Source organism: Carcharhinus amblyrhynchos, chromosome 2 (assembly GCF_965287045.1).
Source record: "Carcharhinus amblyrhynchos chromosome 2, sCarAmb.v2.hapA, whole genome shotgun sequence".
Classification (NCBI taxonomy): Eukaryota; Metazoa; Chordata; class Chondrichthyes; order Carcharhiniformes; family Carcharhinidae; genus Carcharhinus; species Carcharhinus amblyrhynchos.
In genome coordinates this window covers 106,930,377-106,949,178 of record NC_137325.1, presented here as the reverse complement: position 1 = coordinate 106,949,178, position 18,802 = coordinate 106,930,377, and the positions used below count along the sequence as shown (strand labels likewise).

Here is an 18,802-nt window from a genome sequence, read left to right as displayed (position 1 = left end):
CATAACACAATCCCACCTAGGCCCTATTCCCGTAACCCTCATTTACCCTGCTAATCCCCCAACACTAGCGGTAATTTAGCATGGCCAATCAACCTAACCCTCTGCACATCTTTGGAGTATGGGAGGAAACCAGAGCACCTGGACGAAAACCCACGCAGACACAGGGAGAAATTGCAAACTCCACACAGACAGTGACCTGAGGCTGCAATTGAACCTGAAATCCTGGCACTGTGCGGCAGCAGTGCTAACCACTGTGCCACCGTGCCGCCCTTTGTTTTGTGGCGGGTAGGTCGTGCCTTACTAACCTTATTGAGTTTTTTGAGAAAGTGACCAAAGAGGTGGATGGGGGTAAGGCAGTGGACGTGGTGTATATGGATTTTAGTAAGGCGTTTGATAAGGTTCACCATGGTAGGCTTCTGCAGAAAATGCAGATGTATGGGATTGGGGGTGATCTAGGGAATTGGATCAGGAATTGGCTAGCGGATAGGAGACAGAGGGTGGTGGTTGATGGTAAATATTCATCATGGAGTTCGGTTACGAGTGGTGTGCCTCAGGGATCTGTTTTGGGGCCACTGCTGTTTGTAATTTTTATTAATGATCTGGATGAGGGTATAGTTGGGTGGATTAGTAAATTTGCTGATGACACCAAAGTCGGAGGTGTGGTAGATAGTGAGGAAGGGTGTCATAGTTTGCAGGAAGACTTAGACAGGTTGCAGAGCTGGGCCGAGAGGTGGCGGATGGAGTTTAATGCGGAGAAGTGTGAGGTAATTCACTTTGGTAGGAATAACAGATGTGTCGAGTATAGGGCTAACGGGAGGACTTTGAATAGTGTGGATGAGCAGAGGGATCTAGGTGTATGTGTACATAGATCCCTGAAAGTTGGGAATCAAGTAGATAAGGTTGTTAAGAAGGCATACGGTGTCTTGGCGTTTATTGGTAGGGGGATTGAATTTAGGAGTCGCAGCGTCATGTTGCAACTGTACACAACTCTGGTGCGGCCGCACTTGGAGTACTGTGTGCAGTTCTGGTCCCCACATTACAGGAAGGATGTGGAGGCTTTGGAGAGGGTGCAGAGGAGGTTTACCAGGATGTTGCCTGGTATGGAGGGGAGGTCCTATGAGGAGAGGCTGAGGGATTTGGGGTTGTTTTCGCTGGAAAGAAGGCGGCTAAGAGGGGATCTTATTGAAACATATAAGATGATTAGAGGTTTAGATAGGGTGGATAGTGATAGCCTTTTTCCTCTGATGGAGAAATCTAGCACGAGGGGGCATAGCTTTAAATTAAGGGGGGGTAGTTATAGGACGGATGTCAGGGGTAGGTTCTTTACCCAGAGGGTGGTGAGGGATTGGAATGCCCTGCCTGCTGCAGTTGTAAATGCGCCTAGTTTGGGGGCGTTTAAGAGATCCGTGGATAGGTTTATGGATGAAAAGGGATTGGTTTAGGTTAGTGGGTCATTGTTTTTTAACTGGTCGGCGCAACATCGTGGGCCGAAGGGCCTGTTCTGCGCTGTAATGTTCTATGTTCTATGTTCCATGAGATGCACCAAGCATGTAGGAGTCGAAAAAATCACCCCCATTATCTCCAGGGATACAAAGAACACTTGAATAGAGGTTGGATTTTCAGAAAGATGGCTCTGAGTAGCTCAGTAGCTAACACCTTCAGAATATAAATGAGCTGTGGCCTGAAACATAATGAAATGGAATATAATGTCCGAGCTACATGCTGTAATTTAGTCTGCATTGAAACAAATTGATTGTAGGACATTTTTTATTGTTATTGCTTTCCATTATTGTAGCATGAAAATAATTCCCCATCCCCACCAAAAGTGCTAAGGTATGTCATGTAGGTGAATTGAACAGGCAATATGAGTATACTGTGAGAAAAATGCAGGAAAACAACTCAAATTCTTTTCACAAGTTGGAGCTGTTTTTCTTGGAGAAGAGAAATGTGAGCAGAGATTTGATAGAGGTGTTCAAAATCATGAGGACCTGCAGGGGGTAGATGGGCAAAAATTGTTCCAACTGATGGAAGAATCAAGACAGACACAGATTTAAGATAATTAGCAAAAAAAGCAGTGGAGGCATGAGGAGAAACTTTTTCACACAGTGACTTGTTAAGATCTGGAATACAGTGCCTGGCAGATTCAACTGAAGCATTTAAGCGGGAGTTGGATGATTACCTGAAAAGATAAAATATGCAGCATTATGGGCAGAAGCAGGGGAATGGCACTAGGCGAACTGATCATTGGGAAAGCCAGTGCAGACACGCTGAATGTCTTTTCACTGTGCTGCAATGATTTTGTAATTCTATAATTAATCATTGACCAGTGATTCTGTAATAAATCAAGGGCAACTTGATGAGGCTTCAGAGACACAAGGCTTTATTGCCAGCAAATTAATAAGAATTTGCACTAATAGGGTTTGACAGAATAACTACACAATTGTACAACACTCCTACCTGGCTCCAATTGGCTCCATGATCCATTGTACTCACCCATGCACTCGATAGGCTCAGTTTCCCATCTTGACACTCCATCGGGGCTGGTCCGATCACATGGTCCTCAGGAACCATGCTTAAAGGGGCCACGCTACCACAGATTTCACTTATACTCTCATGCTTATAAGCATTGACCATGAAATCTTATTGGCTTTATCTGGTGAGTTGATCATAACTATCCTATCCAATTCACTCCTATCAGGGACAAAAAAGAGCTCCTTTACAGCACGTAAAGCAGCAGTAGATTGCAAGTGATGCCATTTAATTTTGTGAATTGCACTGTTTATTATATTGTGAAAGACAAAAGCAAAATGACAGCTTTCCATCTCATATGGCGATAGCTTTACTCTTAAACATCATCTGGTGTGATTTAGGAGCTTAGCCCTGACATGGCAGTTTCTGTTGCATCTCCTGCAGGAAGACAGTGGGTTGAGAAGGTGCACAAGTCACTTGCCTTTGTTTTCTCTAAGTCCTCATCTCAGCCAAATATGCCTTTTCCACTCAATTTTTCCACACCAGGGAAATAAGAACATAAGAACATAAGAAATAGGAGCAGGAGTAGGCCATCCAGCCCTTCGAGCCTGCCCCGCCATTCAATAAGATCATGGCTGATCTGTCGCTACTCAGTTCCACTTTCCCGCCCTCTCCCCATAACCCTTAATCCCCTCTCCTATCAAAAACCCATCAACCCGCGTCTTAAAAATATTTAGCGAGGCAGCCTCCACCACTTCAACGGGCAGAGAATTCCAGAGATTCACCACCCTTTGAGTGAAGAAGTTCCTCCTCAACTCCGTTCTAAACCGCCCCCCTTTTATCTTGAGGCTGTGCCCCCTAGTCCTATTGTCTTTTTTGAGCGGGAAGAGTCTTTCCACCTCTATCCTATCCATCCCATTCATCATCTTATACGTCTCAATGAGATCTCCTCTCATTCTTCTAAACTCTAATGAGTACAAGCCCAGTTTATTCAGCCTCTCCTCATAGCTCAACCCCCTCAACTCCGGTATCAGCCTAGTAAACCTCCTCTGCACTCCCTCCAAGGCCAAAATATCTTTGCGCAGGTGCGGCGCCCAAAAATGCACACAGTACTCCAGTTGCGGCCTCACCAATGCCCTATACAGCTGCAGCAAGACCTCCCTACTTTTATATTCAATCCCCTTCGCTATGAAGGCCAGCATCCCATTCGCCTTCCTGACCACCTGCTGCACCTGCAAGCTGGGTTTTTGCGACTCATGCACAAGGACCCTGAGGTCCCTCTGCACCGTCGCCTGCTGCAGTTTTTCGCCCCGTAAGTAATAGTCCTTCCTACCATTCTTCCTACCAAAGTGGACCACCTCACACTTGCCAACATTAAATTCCATTTGCCATTTCCTGGCCCATTCGCCCAGCCTATCTAGATCCTTCTGTAGACTCTCCACACCCTCCGCACAATTTGCCATTCCCCCAATCTTGGTGTCATCAGCAAATTTCGACACTCTACACTCGGTTCCCTCCTCCAGATCATCTATATAAATGGTAAAAAGCTGAGGCCCCAGCACCGACCCCTGGGGCACTCCACTAGTCACCATCCGCCAATCCGAATAGCACCCGTTGACCCCCACTCTCTGCCTCCTATTTGACAACCAATCCTCTATCCACGCTAACACCCTACCCCCAACTCCATGTCCCTCGACCTTCTGCAATAACCTCTTGTGAGGCACTTTGTCAAACGCCTTCTGAAAATCTAGAAAGACCACATCCACCGGATCTCCTCTATCCACCGCCCTAGACACATCCTCATAGAACTCCAGTAAATTTGTCAGACACGACTTCCCTTTAATGAAACCGTGCTGCAACTGTCTACCAGCGTTCAGTGTCAATATTTGCCATTTTCATGTCTTGCTTTGCAAATATCCTTGGAAAAGATATGTGGGTGTTACGATCCAGTGGCCAGCTCACCACACAGAAGGTTTTTGGGTATACAGGCATCATCCATCTGATTAGAGTGACTGAGCCATTACAGACATCAGTGGTTTTGCAATAGGTATAAGGTAATGCAAATAGCACCTCTGAGTTGGTCAGCTTGTCCTGTCAAGAGATGCTGAAGATGTGTCTGAGATAGCAAAGGTGGAAAACTGTTCAGCCTTTTCTTCTGCCTAATATATGTTTCTTTTCATTCATTCACAGTATGTGGTTGTCACTGGTTAGGCCAGCATTTATTACCCATCTCTAATTGCCCTTGAGAGGCTGGTGTTGGGCCACCTTCTTGAACCGCCACAATCCCTGTAATATAGATACACCCATTGTGCTGTTAGGGAAGGAGCTCCAGGATTTTGGCACAGTGGCCATAAGTTTTCCACCCCTCCCACCACAGGAATCAGAGCAGGCAAGGGGCAGACCTTGGAAAGGTCTGTCAACCTCAGGCAGGATTTTACAGTTTTGGGATGAGCAAGGCCATAAAATCCCGCCCAGTGACAGTGAATGAATGGTGATATGGTTGGATGGTGTGATGCTTGAAGCTGATGACGTTTCTATGGATCTACTGGCCTTCTCCTCCCCAATTGTCATCTGTTTGGAATGTACTGTTGACAGAGACTCGATGAATTGTGAAAATGCACCTTGCCGACAATCTTATGGGGAATATATACTGCTGCCACTGTTCATTGGTGGTGGAGGGAATGGAAGTTGAAGATGGTGGATGGGGGTGTCAATCAAGTGGGCTGCTTGTCCTGGTTGATGTCAAGCTTCTTGAGTGTTGATAGAGCTACGCACATCCAAGCAACTGAAAAGTATTCCATTGCAGTCCTGTGGATGGTTGGCAGGCTTTGGGGAATTGTCTAGAAGGCTCTTTTAAAGCCTGCCTGGAACTGTTGCACTGTCAGCTGATGGCAGGGCCTCAGTGAACACCCGCTCCCACCACCTATATCACCTGTGCCCGTTGCTGAGCTCTTAAATTTTAATTGCAGTTGTGTGCGTACAGAACTCTTAACACGCAAGTGGAAGTGCCACACGTTTGGTTCTGTCACTGGAATACATATTCCACTTATTAAATTCTGCACTATGCAGAAACAAACAGAAACAAGAGAGGCAAGAAAAGAATTGGAAATAAGCTCAGAATGTTGCTTCCTATTTGACTCTTTAACTGCACTTCTGACAGTCCAGGATAACTAAACTCTCTTACTGGAATAAAAACTGGGAATCGCTGTGAAGCTCTAAATTACTTCATCTTGAATGTGATTAACTGCAGTCTATTGTGCACTTTTAACCTTCCAGAAAATTAATTGTTAAATGAGTGAAAATCTGGCACTGCAATCACAGAGTCCCTACATTGTAGGAGAAACCATCCAGCCTATTAAAGTCCATGGCGACTCTCTGACCAAGTATCTTACCCAGGCTCTCTCTCCCACCCTATCCCCATGACCCCACACATTTACCATGGCTAACCCATCTGACCTACACATCTTTGGAAGGAAACCAGAGCACCCGGAGGAAGCCCACCCAGACACAGGGAAAGTGCGCAAGCTCCTCACAGATAGTAACCCAAGTCAGGAATCAAACCTGATGCAATAACAACTGAAGGCTAACCGCTGTGCCACCATGCCACCCTGCAGCTTATTTCTCCAATTGGGTATACAATATTTACACAGGGTAACACAAATCTAGCCTAGTATACTGGGCTGGAGTGGGGTCTCAAGTTCAGTGCTGCTTTGTATGCATGGAAACAAACAACTTCTGTTTGATCCAGCAGTGTTCAATACTCCATCTGAACACTGTAATTGAAGCAAGGCTTGAAAGTATTAGAAAACTGCTACAGGCCAAAGACCCCCATTACATAATCACAGCTTTAAAGTGATTTTGTTTACAGACTGCACCAGAATCGATCCAGGGACCTTCAGGAATAAGAGGTTTATTAAATTGACCAATAATTTTGGACTGCAGAACTGAGTTGATTGTACCAGTATCAAAAGAGTGGCAGTTAATTTTGTTCTGATTAAGCATTATTTAGAATTGAATCTAATTCTTGTTACGTGCTTTCAGCAAAACTCCATTGGTTGGTGTTCATTTAAACTTCCTCTCAAATTTTCCCAAGCAACATATATCCAAATATGAACAAGAAGGTAAAATTTGAAACCACTAATGGGCCCTGGAAACTCATGGACACTGCTGACGATATTTTAATAAGCATGTGGACATATCCCTGTTGGGGAGGGCTCAGAAAGACTACCTTCACTGTAAACTCACTATATTGAAGACTTAAGGCAAAATATCCTATTCTAAACTCATCTTTTTTCCAGGATTTCAAAATTGCAATATTTCTTGTTCATAGAATCCTGCAGTGCACAGGAGGCCATTCAGCCCATCGAGTCTGCACTGACCACAATCCCACCTAGCCCCTATCCCCGTAACCCCATGCATTTACGCTAGCTAGTCCCCCTGCTACTAAGAGACAATTTAGCAAGGTCAATCAACCTGACCCGCACATTTTTGGATTGTGGGAGAAAACCAGAGCACCCGGATGGAACCCACGCAGACACAGGGAGAATGTGCAAACTCCACACAGACTGTGACCCAAGCTGGCAATGGAACCCAGGTCCCTGGCACTATGAAGCAGCAGTGCTAATTGCTGTGCCGCCCTGTCATTTTTGTACGACAACATTTAGATGCTTAAAATGCCATCTTAGTAGGCGTTTTATTCATCTATGTGTGAATATCCCTGGATAAGGTGTTGATCAGCTGTCTTCTTTAACCACTACAATCCAACTAATATAGGTGCACTCAGAGTGCTGATTGTAGGAAGTACAGTAAAGGCTCACTAAATTGGTCCCTGGGAAGAGAGAATGGTTCGATGGTCAGCGGCTGAGTAAATTGAGCCTATGTTCTCTGGAGTTTAAAAGGATGAGAGGTGATATCTCATTGAAACACACAAGATCCTGAAGAGCCAATTTATTCAACCACGTGATGCACATCATTGTCATTTTCTGGCTTATCAGCCACCTCATATAAATGTTCCTGACGGGATAACAGATGGTGTTCTTACTGCTTGAAGATACCAATTGTGTACGGTCTATTTCGATCAGTGCATGGCTCTTTGTAGCTGCAGCAACCTTTTCTCCAGTGCGCCTGCGCTACCACTGGCTCTACCTGTCACAAACTGGGCAGGATTGATGAAAAGTTGAGCATTTCCCGTGTACTTGCAGAGGTCCACACCTTCCACGTGTTGGAAGCAATTCTCCCAGCCCACTGCACTGTTTAGCAGTGCAATGGGCCAGGAGACATCAATGGGGGCCATTTAGCAGGCTCCCCCCTGAGGGTCATGGCCTCCGTGCATCTTCAGCTCCAAGATTTTTGGACTAATCAGCTCAGTGCGGAGCTGATTCCAGTATTTAAATCAGCATTTAAATATGATTAGTGGGCCCAGGACTGAAGCCTCTAGCCCCACTAGCATCTCTCTCCTGCCTCACCATGAGTGGTTCCCTCCAGTGGGGTTTACAACAGCTCTCCCTGAATGGGGAACAGGCAGCTGACCCCGCTGGAGGGAAATGAGGCCAAAGAAGCTACCTCAAGAGGTTGGGGTTAAGGGAAGTGCCCCCAGGCAGTGCCAGCCTGACACTGCTAGCCTGGCCCCTTGGCACTGCCCAACCAGCAAGCTGGCAATGCCCAAGAGGCACACTGGCACTGCCCACTGGGCATCAGGCAATGCCAACAGGGTACGGCCAGAGGGGGCAGGGCTTATTGGGGCAGGGTCTCTGGAGGAGTGTGATTGGTGGGAGTGGGGATTTCCTGCTGCCTCTCTGCCAGAAGATAGCTGGGAGAGGGAGGGAAGGGGGTGATCAGGGTTGGCCATCTGGGTGGTGTGGGAGGGGTGGTGGGGAGATCAGGACTGGCAGGGAATTGCATCGGAGGCCAGCGATCGGGTGTTGGGGAGCAGGGAATGGGGGGGGCAGCAATACGGGGTAGCGGGGCTGGCCAGTGATCGGGAGTCGACAGTTGTACAGTGGCCTGTTCAACACAATGCTGCCAATCTCTGCCCACTGATTTTCAGAGTGAATCCTGCTGGGGCACTCTGTAGTGCTGAGAGTGTGGGAGATTCATTCTGAGAATCACACTAAAAAAAATCAACAGGAGTTACTCCAGTTTACACACAAATTTGGCACTTGGAATTTTTTTGGGAGAATCGCTCCTGTCTTGCTCAATATGGGTATTCTTGTGAGTACATCAACAACTGAACCTGTAAGCGTTGTGGACTTACAAGGATCAATTCACACTTAACATGCATCCTTGGATAGCACTTGAATGCTATACATTTTGAGCTTGTCAAGCAGATCTTTCTGGAGTGCTGTCAGAGGAGCGGATGCAATCAGCAACTCAACAATTCTGTTTGCAAGCTTTGAGCTTGCAAAAACACGCTACTTACCCTTTACTCTGCATCTGCTGACAAAGTGGTCCACAGATTCTGTAGGCTGTAGTCGACGTGAATTCTAATCAATGAATAAAGAAGTTTAATCTGATTCAAGCTGGTCCTCCAATGTTGCTCATATCTTTTGGGGATCATTTATCATCATGGAATCATAGAATGCCTACAATGCAGAGGAGGCCATTTGGCCATCGAGTCTGCACTGAAAACAATTCCACCCAGGCCCTATCCCTGTAACCCCAAGTATTTACGTAGTGTCCCCTGACACTAAGGGGCAATTTAGCATGTCCAGTGCACCTAACCTGAACATCTTTAGACTGTGGGAGGAAACTGGAGCACCCGGAGGAAACCCATGCAGACAGGAGGAGAATGCGCAAACTTCACACAGACAGTGACCCTAGACTGGAATTGAACCCGGGTTCCTGGCGCTGTGAAGTAACAGTGCAAACCACTGTGCCACCGTGCTGCCAGAATTTAGCCCTTCTGCTGTTAATCCTGACATGTTCAGCCTGTGTAGATCTTCATTCCCAATTGTTAGATGAAATTTTATGGCTTGTTTGACTGGTTTGGACACACCTGAAGCGAGAAACTGTAACTCTGCGCGCTGTATAAGCATTGAATTTGGATAGTAGGCCAACTGCAACCCTGTTCAACTGGAGAATTTTGTGGACATTCTGACAATATTCCTTTGACCTTCCCTCTCCTGTAGTACCTGAGATAAATGTCATTGTTGCCCCTTCCACACACATTTTTGAAGCTCTGCCCATGATGCTGAGTTGTGGCAGGGAGCATGATGGAGTAACAGCATCTTTGCTTCTTATTCAAATTATCATTCAGCAGCTTCTGAAGCTTCCATAATCACAACTTCTCTGGGCTGATTTTTTTTTTCTTTTTTGGGGGTTTCTTTTTGTTTGACTCTTCCTGTCCTGTTTTCATCCTGCCCACACCTTGGTACTTCTAATTCCCGACAGAGTTCACGTGAAGCTAGTCCTCTTGGTGCACAGTCTCACTCATGGAACTTACATGCTGTACACTATAATCTCACTCTGAGGAATCTGTCTGCTTACCAGTTGCTTATTTGAGCACTAGTTCAGCACTGTGCCTCCAAAGTTTTTCTGTGCTGTTAACATGCTGCATTTTCAACACTCTCCACGCTGCAACTTCACTGCAATCTGACCAAAACATTAAGTGCTATCTCATACAACACTGCATGCTTTAAGGCTGTTCACCATGTCATACCTGTACTTAATCTTGTTGCCATCTATCTTACCACCATTGATCATCATGTTATTATAATGGCAGAGTATCTTTGGCTTATTTATTGTACAGGCACCAATCACTCATAATGGATTAGGTAAACATGCTGTGAGTTAAATTATTAAGACTAGGCACATAGAAACAATTATACAAAGAAACAAAGCTTGAGGGCAACAGAGATGTGTGTGTGTGCTTTACTCAAACTAGAAGTGAAACTAAGACTAGACCACACGATACATTTCCCTTCTAGTGATGCCTTGCTGAAATCCCTTGAAGGCATTCGACAGCGTCCTCCACTATATTACCAGTCTTCCCATCTCCGAGTCCATCTTCAAAGAGTTACGAAAATTCAACCTCATGTGTTGGTATATGATGATGTAGCTTAGTAACTTCAATTCATAGGATCATTATGCAACTGTGGCAATGTGATGAAAAAGGAAGGAGAATTAGAACATTGGAAGAATTTTGACTTTGGGTGATTGATTAAAATGAGCCTCCGTTTCCTAATAAGAACATAAGAGCTAGGAGCAGGACTAAGTCATCTGGCCCCTTGAGCCTGCTCCGCCATTCAATAAAATCATAGTTGCTCTTTTTGTGGACTGAGCTACACTTACCCAGCTGCTCACAATAACCCTCGATTCCTTTACTGTTCAAAAATATATCTATCCTTGCCTTAAGAACATTCAATGAGATAGTCTCAGCTGTTTCACTGGGCAGGGAATCCTGCAGATTCACAACCCTTTCCTAATTTTTTTTGAAAAAAAAATTTCCTAATCTTTCCTAATTATCTGTTCAGCAGCAATTTTAACTGAGACAGTGCTTTAACAGAATGAAATGTCCCAAGGCACTTTACAGGAGCATTAGAAAACAAAATATGGCAGTGTCAAGAAGATATTAGGTCAAGTGATCAAATGCTTGGTCAAAGGGTAGGTTTTAAAATGTGTTGTGAAGGCAGAAAGCAAGGTGGAAAGGCAGAGAGGTGTAGGGAGGAACTTCCAAGAGCTTGGGGCCTGAAGGCGTGGGCACCATGGTACAGCCACTGTTCATAGAAACAGGGAGAGATGCTTCATGGTTGCTGATCCGATATTTAAACAATTCTACACTCCAAAAGTTAAAATCCCACAAACCAGAATGTCAATCTTCTTTGCCTTTAACCATTGTTAGCAACCATACATCTAAAATTTCGGCTGCGCAATAAACTCAAAACTTTAAAGTTTATTTATTAGTGTCATAGGTATCATAGGTAGTTACATTAACAACTGCAATAAGTTACTGTGAAAATCCTCGAGTCACCACATTCCACTGCCAGTTTGGGTACACTGAGAGACAATTTTAGCATGGCCAATGCACCTAACCAGCACATATTTCGGACTGTGGGAGGAAACTGGAGCACCCAGGGGAAACCCATGTGGACACGGGAGGATATGCAAACTCCATACAAACAGTAGCTCAAGGCTGGAATTGAACCCGGTCCCCTGGCACTGTGAGGCAGCAGTGCGAACCGCCCTCAGCAGCAGTCCATCCTTTTCATGGGGCATCATGAGGAAGCACGGTAGCACAGTGGTTAGCACTACTACCTCACAGCACCAGGGGCCCGAGTTTGATTCCCGGCTTGGGTTACTATCTGTGTAGAGTTTGCACATTCTCCCACATTCTTAGTACTTTCCTCCAGGTACTCCAGTGTCCTCCCACAGCCCAAGAGGCATAATGATTAGATGCATTAGCCAAGCTAAATTTTCCCTCTGTGTAACCAAACAGGCACCAGAGTATGGTGATTAGGGAATTTTCACAGTAACTTCATTGCAGTGTTAATGTAAGCCTGCTTGTGACATTAATAAATAAACTTTAAATTTAAAAAAAAATTCAGATGGGTTGCAGTATGGTATAAGAAGGATGCAAAAAAGTGGTTAAAATATTGAGCTATCAGACCAAATTTTTAGAATATATTTTACTATTCCTGTGAAGTAAATACCTATCAGTTCCCCTGCCATAGGGCAATTTTTGCCACATTATGGAACAGTCACTATCTTAAGCGCAAGGAAAAGGAAATCATTCAAATTTTGTAACTGTCAACAGAATGTTATAGAATCATAAAATCCCTACAGTGTAGAAGGAGACCATTTAGCCCATCAAGTCAGCACCGGCCACAAACCCACTTAGGCCCTATCTCCATAACCCCATGTATTTACCGTAGCTAGGCACCTCCACCCCCACACCCCCTCGATACTAAGGGCCAATCCACCTATCCTGCACATCTTTGGACTGAGAGAGGAAACCAGAGCATCTGGAGGAAACCCACGCAGACACAGGGAGAATGTGCAAACTCCACATGGACAGTGATCGAAGTCGGGAATTGAACCTGGATCCCTGCGAACCTGTGAGGCAGCAGTGCTAACCATTGTACCACCATGCTGCCCCTATTATTAATTATAGTTTAGCAAATCCAAAAGAATGATTTTCTACAGAATTGACAGAACTTGTAAATTTAATGATCACTTTTTGAAACAAGTTATTAGCTAATATCATTGATGATATAATGTTGATAGAAGATATTCTGCACTATTGATCTCCATGTCTAGTTGGTATTTTTGTCTAGAAATGTCACAGGAGATATTTCTGCTAGAAACTGTTTTTGTCACTTTTGTCGCAGCCCTGTAGCACTGTCGGGATAGACTAGCTTCTCAAACACAGGACTCTGGGAATAGCACTGAAAAAAATGCAGCAGGATGCTTTCACCATGAATACTTGTATCATTCTGGATAAAAGAAGCCTCAACTGTGCAACCATTTGGTTTGTCATGAAGACACCGTCAAAAACACAGACTGTGATTGATTTCTGTGTGCTATTTGTAGGGATGTCATGATACGGAAATGTCACAGTATGATGAATGTAACAACAAAAAGGCAAAATGTTTGACACATCTGAGATGTTGGAATGGAATTTTGTCAACCAAATGTTTCACTAAGTGCTTTGAAGTAGAGGGTCTGATGATTTGGTTAGATCCCATCACAACTGCATAGGCTAATATTGCATGTTGCTCATGCACATCAAACAGTTTACTGTGAACAAGGTGGAGTTAATCTCAACAATTTGTTCACTAAAACCTCTTTGCAATTCTACCTCTATTTCCTCTTTTTTAAGATGCTCTTTTCTTTGGCCAAGCTTTCCACCTTCTGTTCTGACATTTCCTTATGTCACTCAGTGTCAAATGTTTAGGTTAAAATGTTCCTGTGAAGCACCGTGGGTGGTTTTATCATGTTAACAGTACTACAACAATTCAAACTACTGTTGAAGCTAGCACAAACTTTCAGAGCCAGGTGATCTGGGTCTTCTTAAAAATGTCTTTACCCAGGTGAGAGCAGCTTTTAAAGATGATGGGTGAAATTGAAGTGACCTCTGAGGTGGAAAGGCGCAGAGTGGAGACGCCACCATCTTTTTGCCTCCCTCCAATGTAGTCTAGGGAAGGATCGAGAATGGCCTTACTACTCAGGCGGATTGGAGCCTTTAAGAAGCCACTTCGGGGCCTCATTTCACCACCACTGGTCTTGTTTTCTTATAGGCGGCACCTTGGGATCGGCACCTTGGGATCAAGGATAATGTGGGGCAGCACGGTGGCCACAGTGGTTAACACTGCTGCCTCACAGCGCCAGCAACTCAAGTTTGATTCCCTGCGTAGAGTTTGCACATTCTCTCCACGCGTGCATGGGTTTCCTCCAGATGCTCCGGTTTCCTCCCACAGCCCAAAGACATGTGGGTTAGGTGGACTGGCCATGCTAAATTGTCCCTCAGTATCAGTGGGACCAGTTGGGTTAAATGCATGAGGTTAGAGTGATAGTGCCTGGATGGGATTGTGGTCGGTGCAGACTTGATGGGTCCAATGGCCTACTTCTGCACTGTAAGGATTCTATGATTCTATGATTTGCTTCCACTCCAGTTTGATAGTATTTGAAGGTTCAGGCAGGTGAGGTGTTTGGAGGTTTCTGCATTCTCTCCAAGGCCACACTGTTGCCTCTGCATGTTCTTGACAAGGTATTTCAATATATTCCCAACATACTGGGACTTTTTTCTCTGGAACATAGGAGGCTGAGGGGTGACCTTATAGAGGTCTATAAAATAACGAGAGGCATAGATAAGGTCAAATCAATATCTTTTCCCAAAAGTAGGAGAGTCTAAAACTAGAGGGCACAGATTTAAGGTGAGAGGGGAGAGATACAAAAGTGTCCACAGGGGCAATTTTTTCACACAGAGGGTGAGTGTCTGGAACAAGCTGCCAGAGGTAGTGGTAGAGGTGGGTACAATTTTATCTCTTAAAAAGGCATTTAGATAGTTACCTGGGTATGATGGGTATAGAGGGATATGGGCCAAATGCGGACAATTGGGATTAGTTTAGGGGTTTTAAAATGAAACAGGCGGCATGGACAAGTTGGGCCAAAGGGCCTGGTTCTATGCTGTAAACCTCTATGACTCTGTGACTCTATATATGTGAACATGCAAATTAGGACCAGGAATGAGCACTCAGTCCTTCAACCCAGCTCCACCATTCAATGAGACCATAGTTGGTCTGAATGGAAATTCAACTCCACCATTCATTCTACACCGATAACCCTTCACTTCCTTGCTTATCAAGAATCTATACACCTCTTCCTTAAAAATAATTGCCTCCGCTGTGAGAAGACACACACCCTTTGAGAGAAAAGAATTCTCATCATCTCCATCTTAAATGGGTGACACCTTATTTTTAAACAACAGCAGTTGTTTAAAATGTGGGCTGTTGTTGGGTAGGGGAGATACCTGTCTCAGATGCGTTTCCGCTCACCATAATATGGGGGCAATAATTCAGGGTGAGTGGGAAGGAAGCGGGTGGGCTGGTAACCCTCCTTATTTTACATGCCCCCTGTCTTCCAATACACTGGCTGGGGGCAGGGTGGGAGTCATAAAATGTACCCCATGATGTATGCAACTGCACCAACCAATAGAATAAGGTCCTGCAAACTCTGCTGAATTCAATAATAAAGTAGTAATATTGTTTGAGAGATGCATGTTAGCCAGGACACCAGAAGAGTTCCCCTTTACTGTTTATCTGGAACCTCTGTTTCCCTTCTCACTTGAAGTACAGGAGCTCTGACTATACAGCACTCACACGTCACTGCACAGAAGGATCGAACTAGGTTACATGCTCAAATGGTGGAATGAAATTAAAAAAACACAACTTGCTAATTCAAAAACAAGAGGTCTACAATCAATGTAAGACATGCCTCTCAAATTGCTCTGAATAACTCTTCTTCCTGTTAATAAATCCTATGTTTATGTTCTAGAATTTCTGATTTGGAGGAAGGAATACATTAAGAAAGGTGAAATCGCCCAGATTTCACCTTGAAAATTTCCAAAGTTCCAACCTACAATAAAAGCAGAAAGATTCAGGCTGGAATTAATAAATCCAAACCAAAGCCTATTGGGACATAAGCTTGTAATAAGGCAAGCTGCAGATGCACCTTCCTTGCAAGGAGCGTGGGCCAAGGAATTGGGAGTACAATGTTGCTGGTTAATTTCCATTCGGTAATCCCTGAAGTTCATGCATAGTTTCCCTGATGGAAGCATGGGGCTGAGAAATTAAACCTGATTTTCCATTGCTGGTAATGCAGAGTAACATCAAAGTACATTTTTCTGCAAAGGTGAAAACGGACTATTTTGATGGGATTTACGAGTATTGAAAATGATATTTGTTTCCAAGAAAGTCGAATCATGAGGCAGGATTTTCCAGCCATGTTCACCCCAAGACCGGAAAACCCACCCGAGGTCAACAGACCTTTGCATGGCCCGTGTCCCATCTGCTACGATTCCCATGGAGGGTGAGATGGGAAAATTCTACCTATAGAATCCCTACAGTGCAGAAGGAGGCCACTCAACCCATTGACTCTGCATCAACTCCTGAAAGAGCATCTTTCCTAGGCCCACCCTCTGCTCTATCCCCATAATTTATGCATTTATCATGGCTAATTCACCTAACTTACACACCTTTGGAACAACTTGTCAACTTAGCTTGAGTTCTGAAGCATGGCCTCATTCAGAGGAATTCTTGATATATTTTTTAAAAGCTTCCCAAAGTGCATTTGCCATTGGTTAAGTCTCTACGATGATTCTGCCCTTAAAGTCAGAAGTAATTTATTTGAATAATGTGTTTTGCACATGGGGTCAAAGAAGTACTTCCCTTGCATACGTTGAAATACTGAACAATGAAGGGAGCATAATTTACTGCAAATCTTATACATCAGAAGCTTAATGTACATTGTGATTTTTGCATGGAAGAAAGATGTGAAAGATTAAAGTAACCATCATTTCTGCTTACTTTGGTTCAAGAGGACTAGGTTGGCTTTGCTGGCAAGTTACCATTCATTGCCAATCCCTATTTTCCCTCAAGAAGGTGATAGAGGGCCTTCATTTTGAATTGCTATTGTCTATGTACTGAAGATGTTCCTACAATTTTGTTAAACAGGGATTTCAAGCACATTAGACCAATGACAATGAAGGAAACAAAATGTGTGAAAGTCAGTACTTTTTGTGACTTGAAGAGGAAGCTCGAGATGATGGTGTTTCCAAGTAACTTCTGTCATACTTCTAAATGGTGGCAGCTGTGGGTTTGGGAGATGCTACTGCAGAAAGCTTTGTGAATTACTGCATTGTGCCAAATAAGTGGTACTCATTGCACTCAATAATACTCAAGTTCACCAAAAACACATTGGGTTACAAATTCTGTGGGCGCTTTGCCATCTTTTGCCTTATCAGCAGTAGAAAACCACATGAGTGATGTAAATGGCATTTTATTTAATTTCTTTGGGGTTGATAATGATCTTCTACTAAAGATACCAAAATCATCTGTGAAAAGAACTGCCAGAATACCTCTAAAAAGTCTATCTCCAAGCTTTCATTTGAAAATAGTCTCCAACACATCATCCATGAAGCACATTCAATAGAACACATAAGTGGCTAATTTAGTCTCACTTCTTTTAAGCAAAGGCAGTTTCAATGGGTCTCACGTCTACTATTACACAAATCCTGGAGCTGGAGCACGTGCACATTCAAGGTTTCATCATGGCTTTCTGTAGCCTCCTTCTTCTTCATTAGGACTGAATCTAACACACGATTGAATGTCCATTGATGATTGTTGCAAATAATGGCATGAGGTCTCCCATTAGTCTTATGATACTCAGCAATGTCATATACATCGACAACATGGTCAAATCCAGCCATTCTTTTCAGGAGAAACTGACCTCCAAACAGTGGGGGATTTACAGTTAGTGATGCTCTTTGCTCAGCTTCATCTTTGACAGATCAGTGAGACACTTGGAGCACAAATGCATGAGGGCTGCCAGGGGGTTGAGGGTAGAGGATCACTGGTGGGATGGGCTGGTGAAGTCAGAAGAAAGGGCAGGGGTTGGCTTTCAAAGGTGTTCCCTCCTTCCTGATACTGTGTCCCTTGATCAGGCACTGAGTCTTTGAATGAGGAATTCCCTCTGGGATCCTACCAGCAACTCAACAAGATTCACTTGCCGGGCTTCTCCCATGTGGAAATGCCAGTGGCAAAGTGATGAGGCCTTAAGTGGGAATAAACTGCCTATTTAAGGACCTTAATTGGCATCTGGTGGAAAGATTGACCACAAACCTTTTCACCTCTTAATTAATTGGGGCAGAGTCAGGAAGGCGTTAGGATCCCTGCCAGGCACAACCTCACTTGACTAAATGTCTCCTGCCTCCAAACTCACTTTGGGAGAGGGAATTAAGGTCTTCCAACAGAAACTGGTACATAAAAGTTCTTACAAAGCAGTTTGAAAACTATGAGAAACATTCTGCTCATTTTTACAAAACCAAACCAATTTCTAACCACAATAAAATAGCGGCCATCCAAAATAGACCTGGAACACATAATTGAAAATGATCAGTGGCAAGAAGTGAACCAGGCATTGACAACTCAGCAGCTCTGCTCACCATGCTCAAATTACTTCTTCAACCAACAACTTGGAGCATAACCAGTCTTTGGCAACAATGCAAAAGTGTAATAATGAATTGCCTGCCTGTTTTACACCAGTCTGCACTATTTTTCTCATTGGTTTCAATGCAAAAGAAAGTCAAATAGAATGTACAAAGAGATGGCAATTCACCATCGCTCATTTTGCAATACAGTCAAAGCCTAATTTCACTCTCTTTATTTCTTTCACATCTAACAATCCCCTAGTCAATCCACTTTCATAAATGTCTGCCAAACAAGGAAAGCTATGTACTCAAAAGTAAATAAATAGCTTTTCTGAATTTATGGTTTAACTTTTTGTGAATCTAGGTCAAAAGAAAGCAATGAATTCAGCTGTCAGCAACTTTTTTTGGGTCACAAAGAGAACAGAATTGTTTGTAATTGGAAACTATAGAACGATTGAATCCCGACAGTGCAAAAGGAGGCCATTTGGCCGATCGAGTCTGCACTGACTTTCTGAAAAAGCGTCTCATCCAAGCTCCCCCCCCACCATCCATCCCATAACCCTGTGCATTTTACACAGCTAATCCACCTAACCTAGACACCTTTGGATTGTGGGAGGAAACCCACACAGACATGGAGGGAATGTGCAAACTCCACACAATCACCCAAGGCCGGAATCAAACTCAGATCCC

At 44.1% G+C, this 18,802-nt stretch overlaps 1 protein-coding gene across 5 annotated transcripts in view; it reads right to left on the bottom strand.

Annotated features, from left to right (window-relative positions):
• The window catches only part of adam22 (ADAM metallopeptidase domain 22), a 290,976-nt gene that overhangs the window by 242,990 nt on the left and 29,184 nt on the right, over nucleotides 1-18,802 (bottom strand). The window lies entirely within an intron of this gene.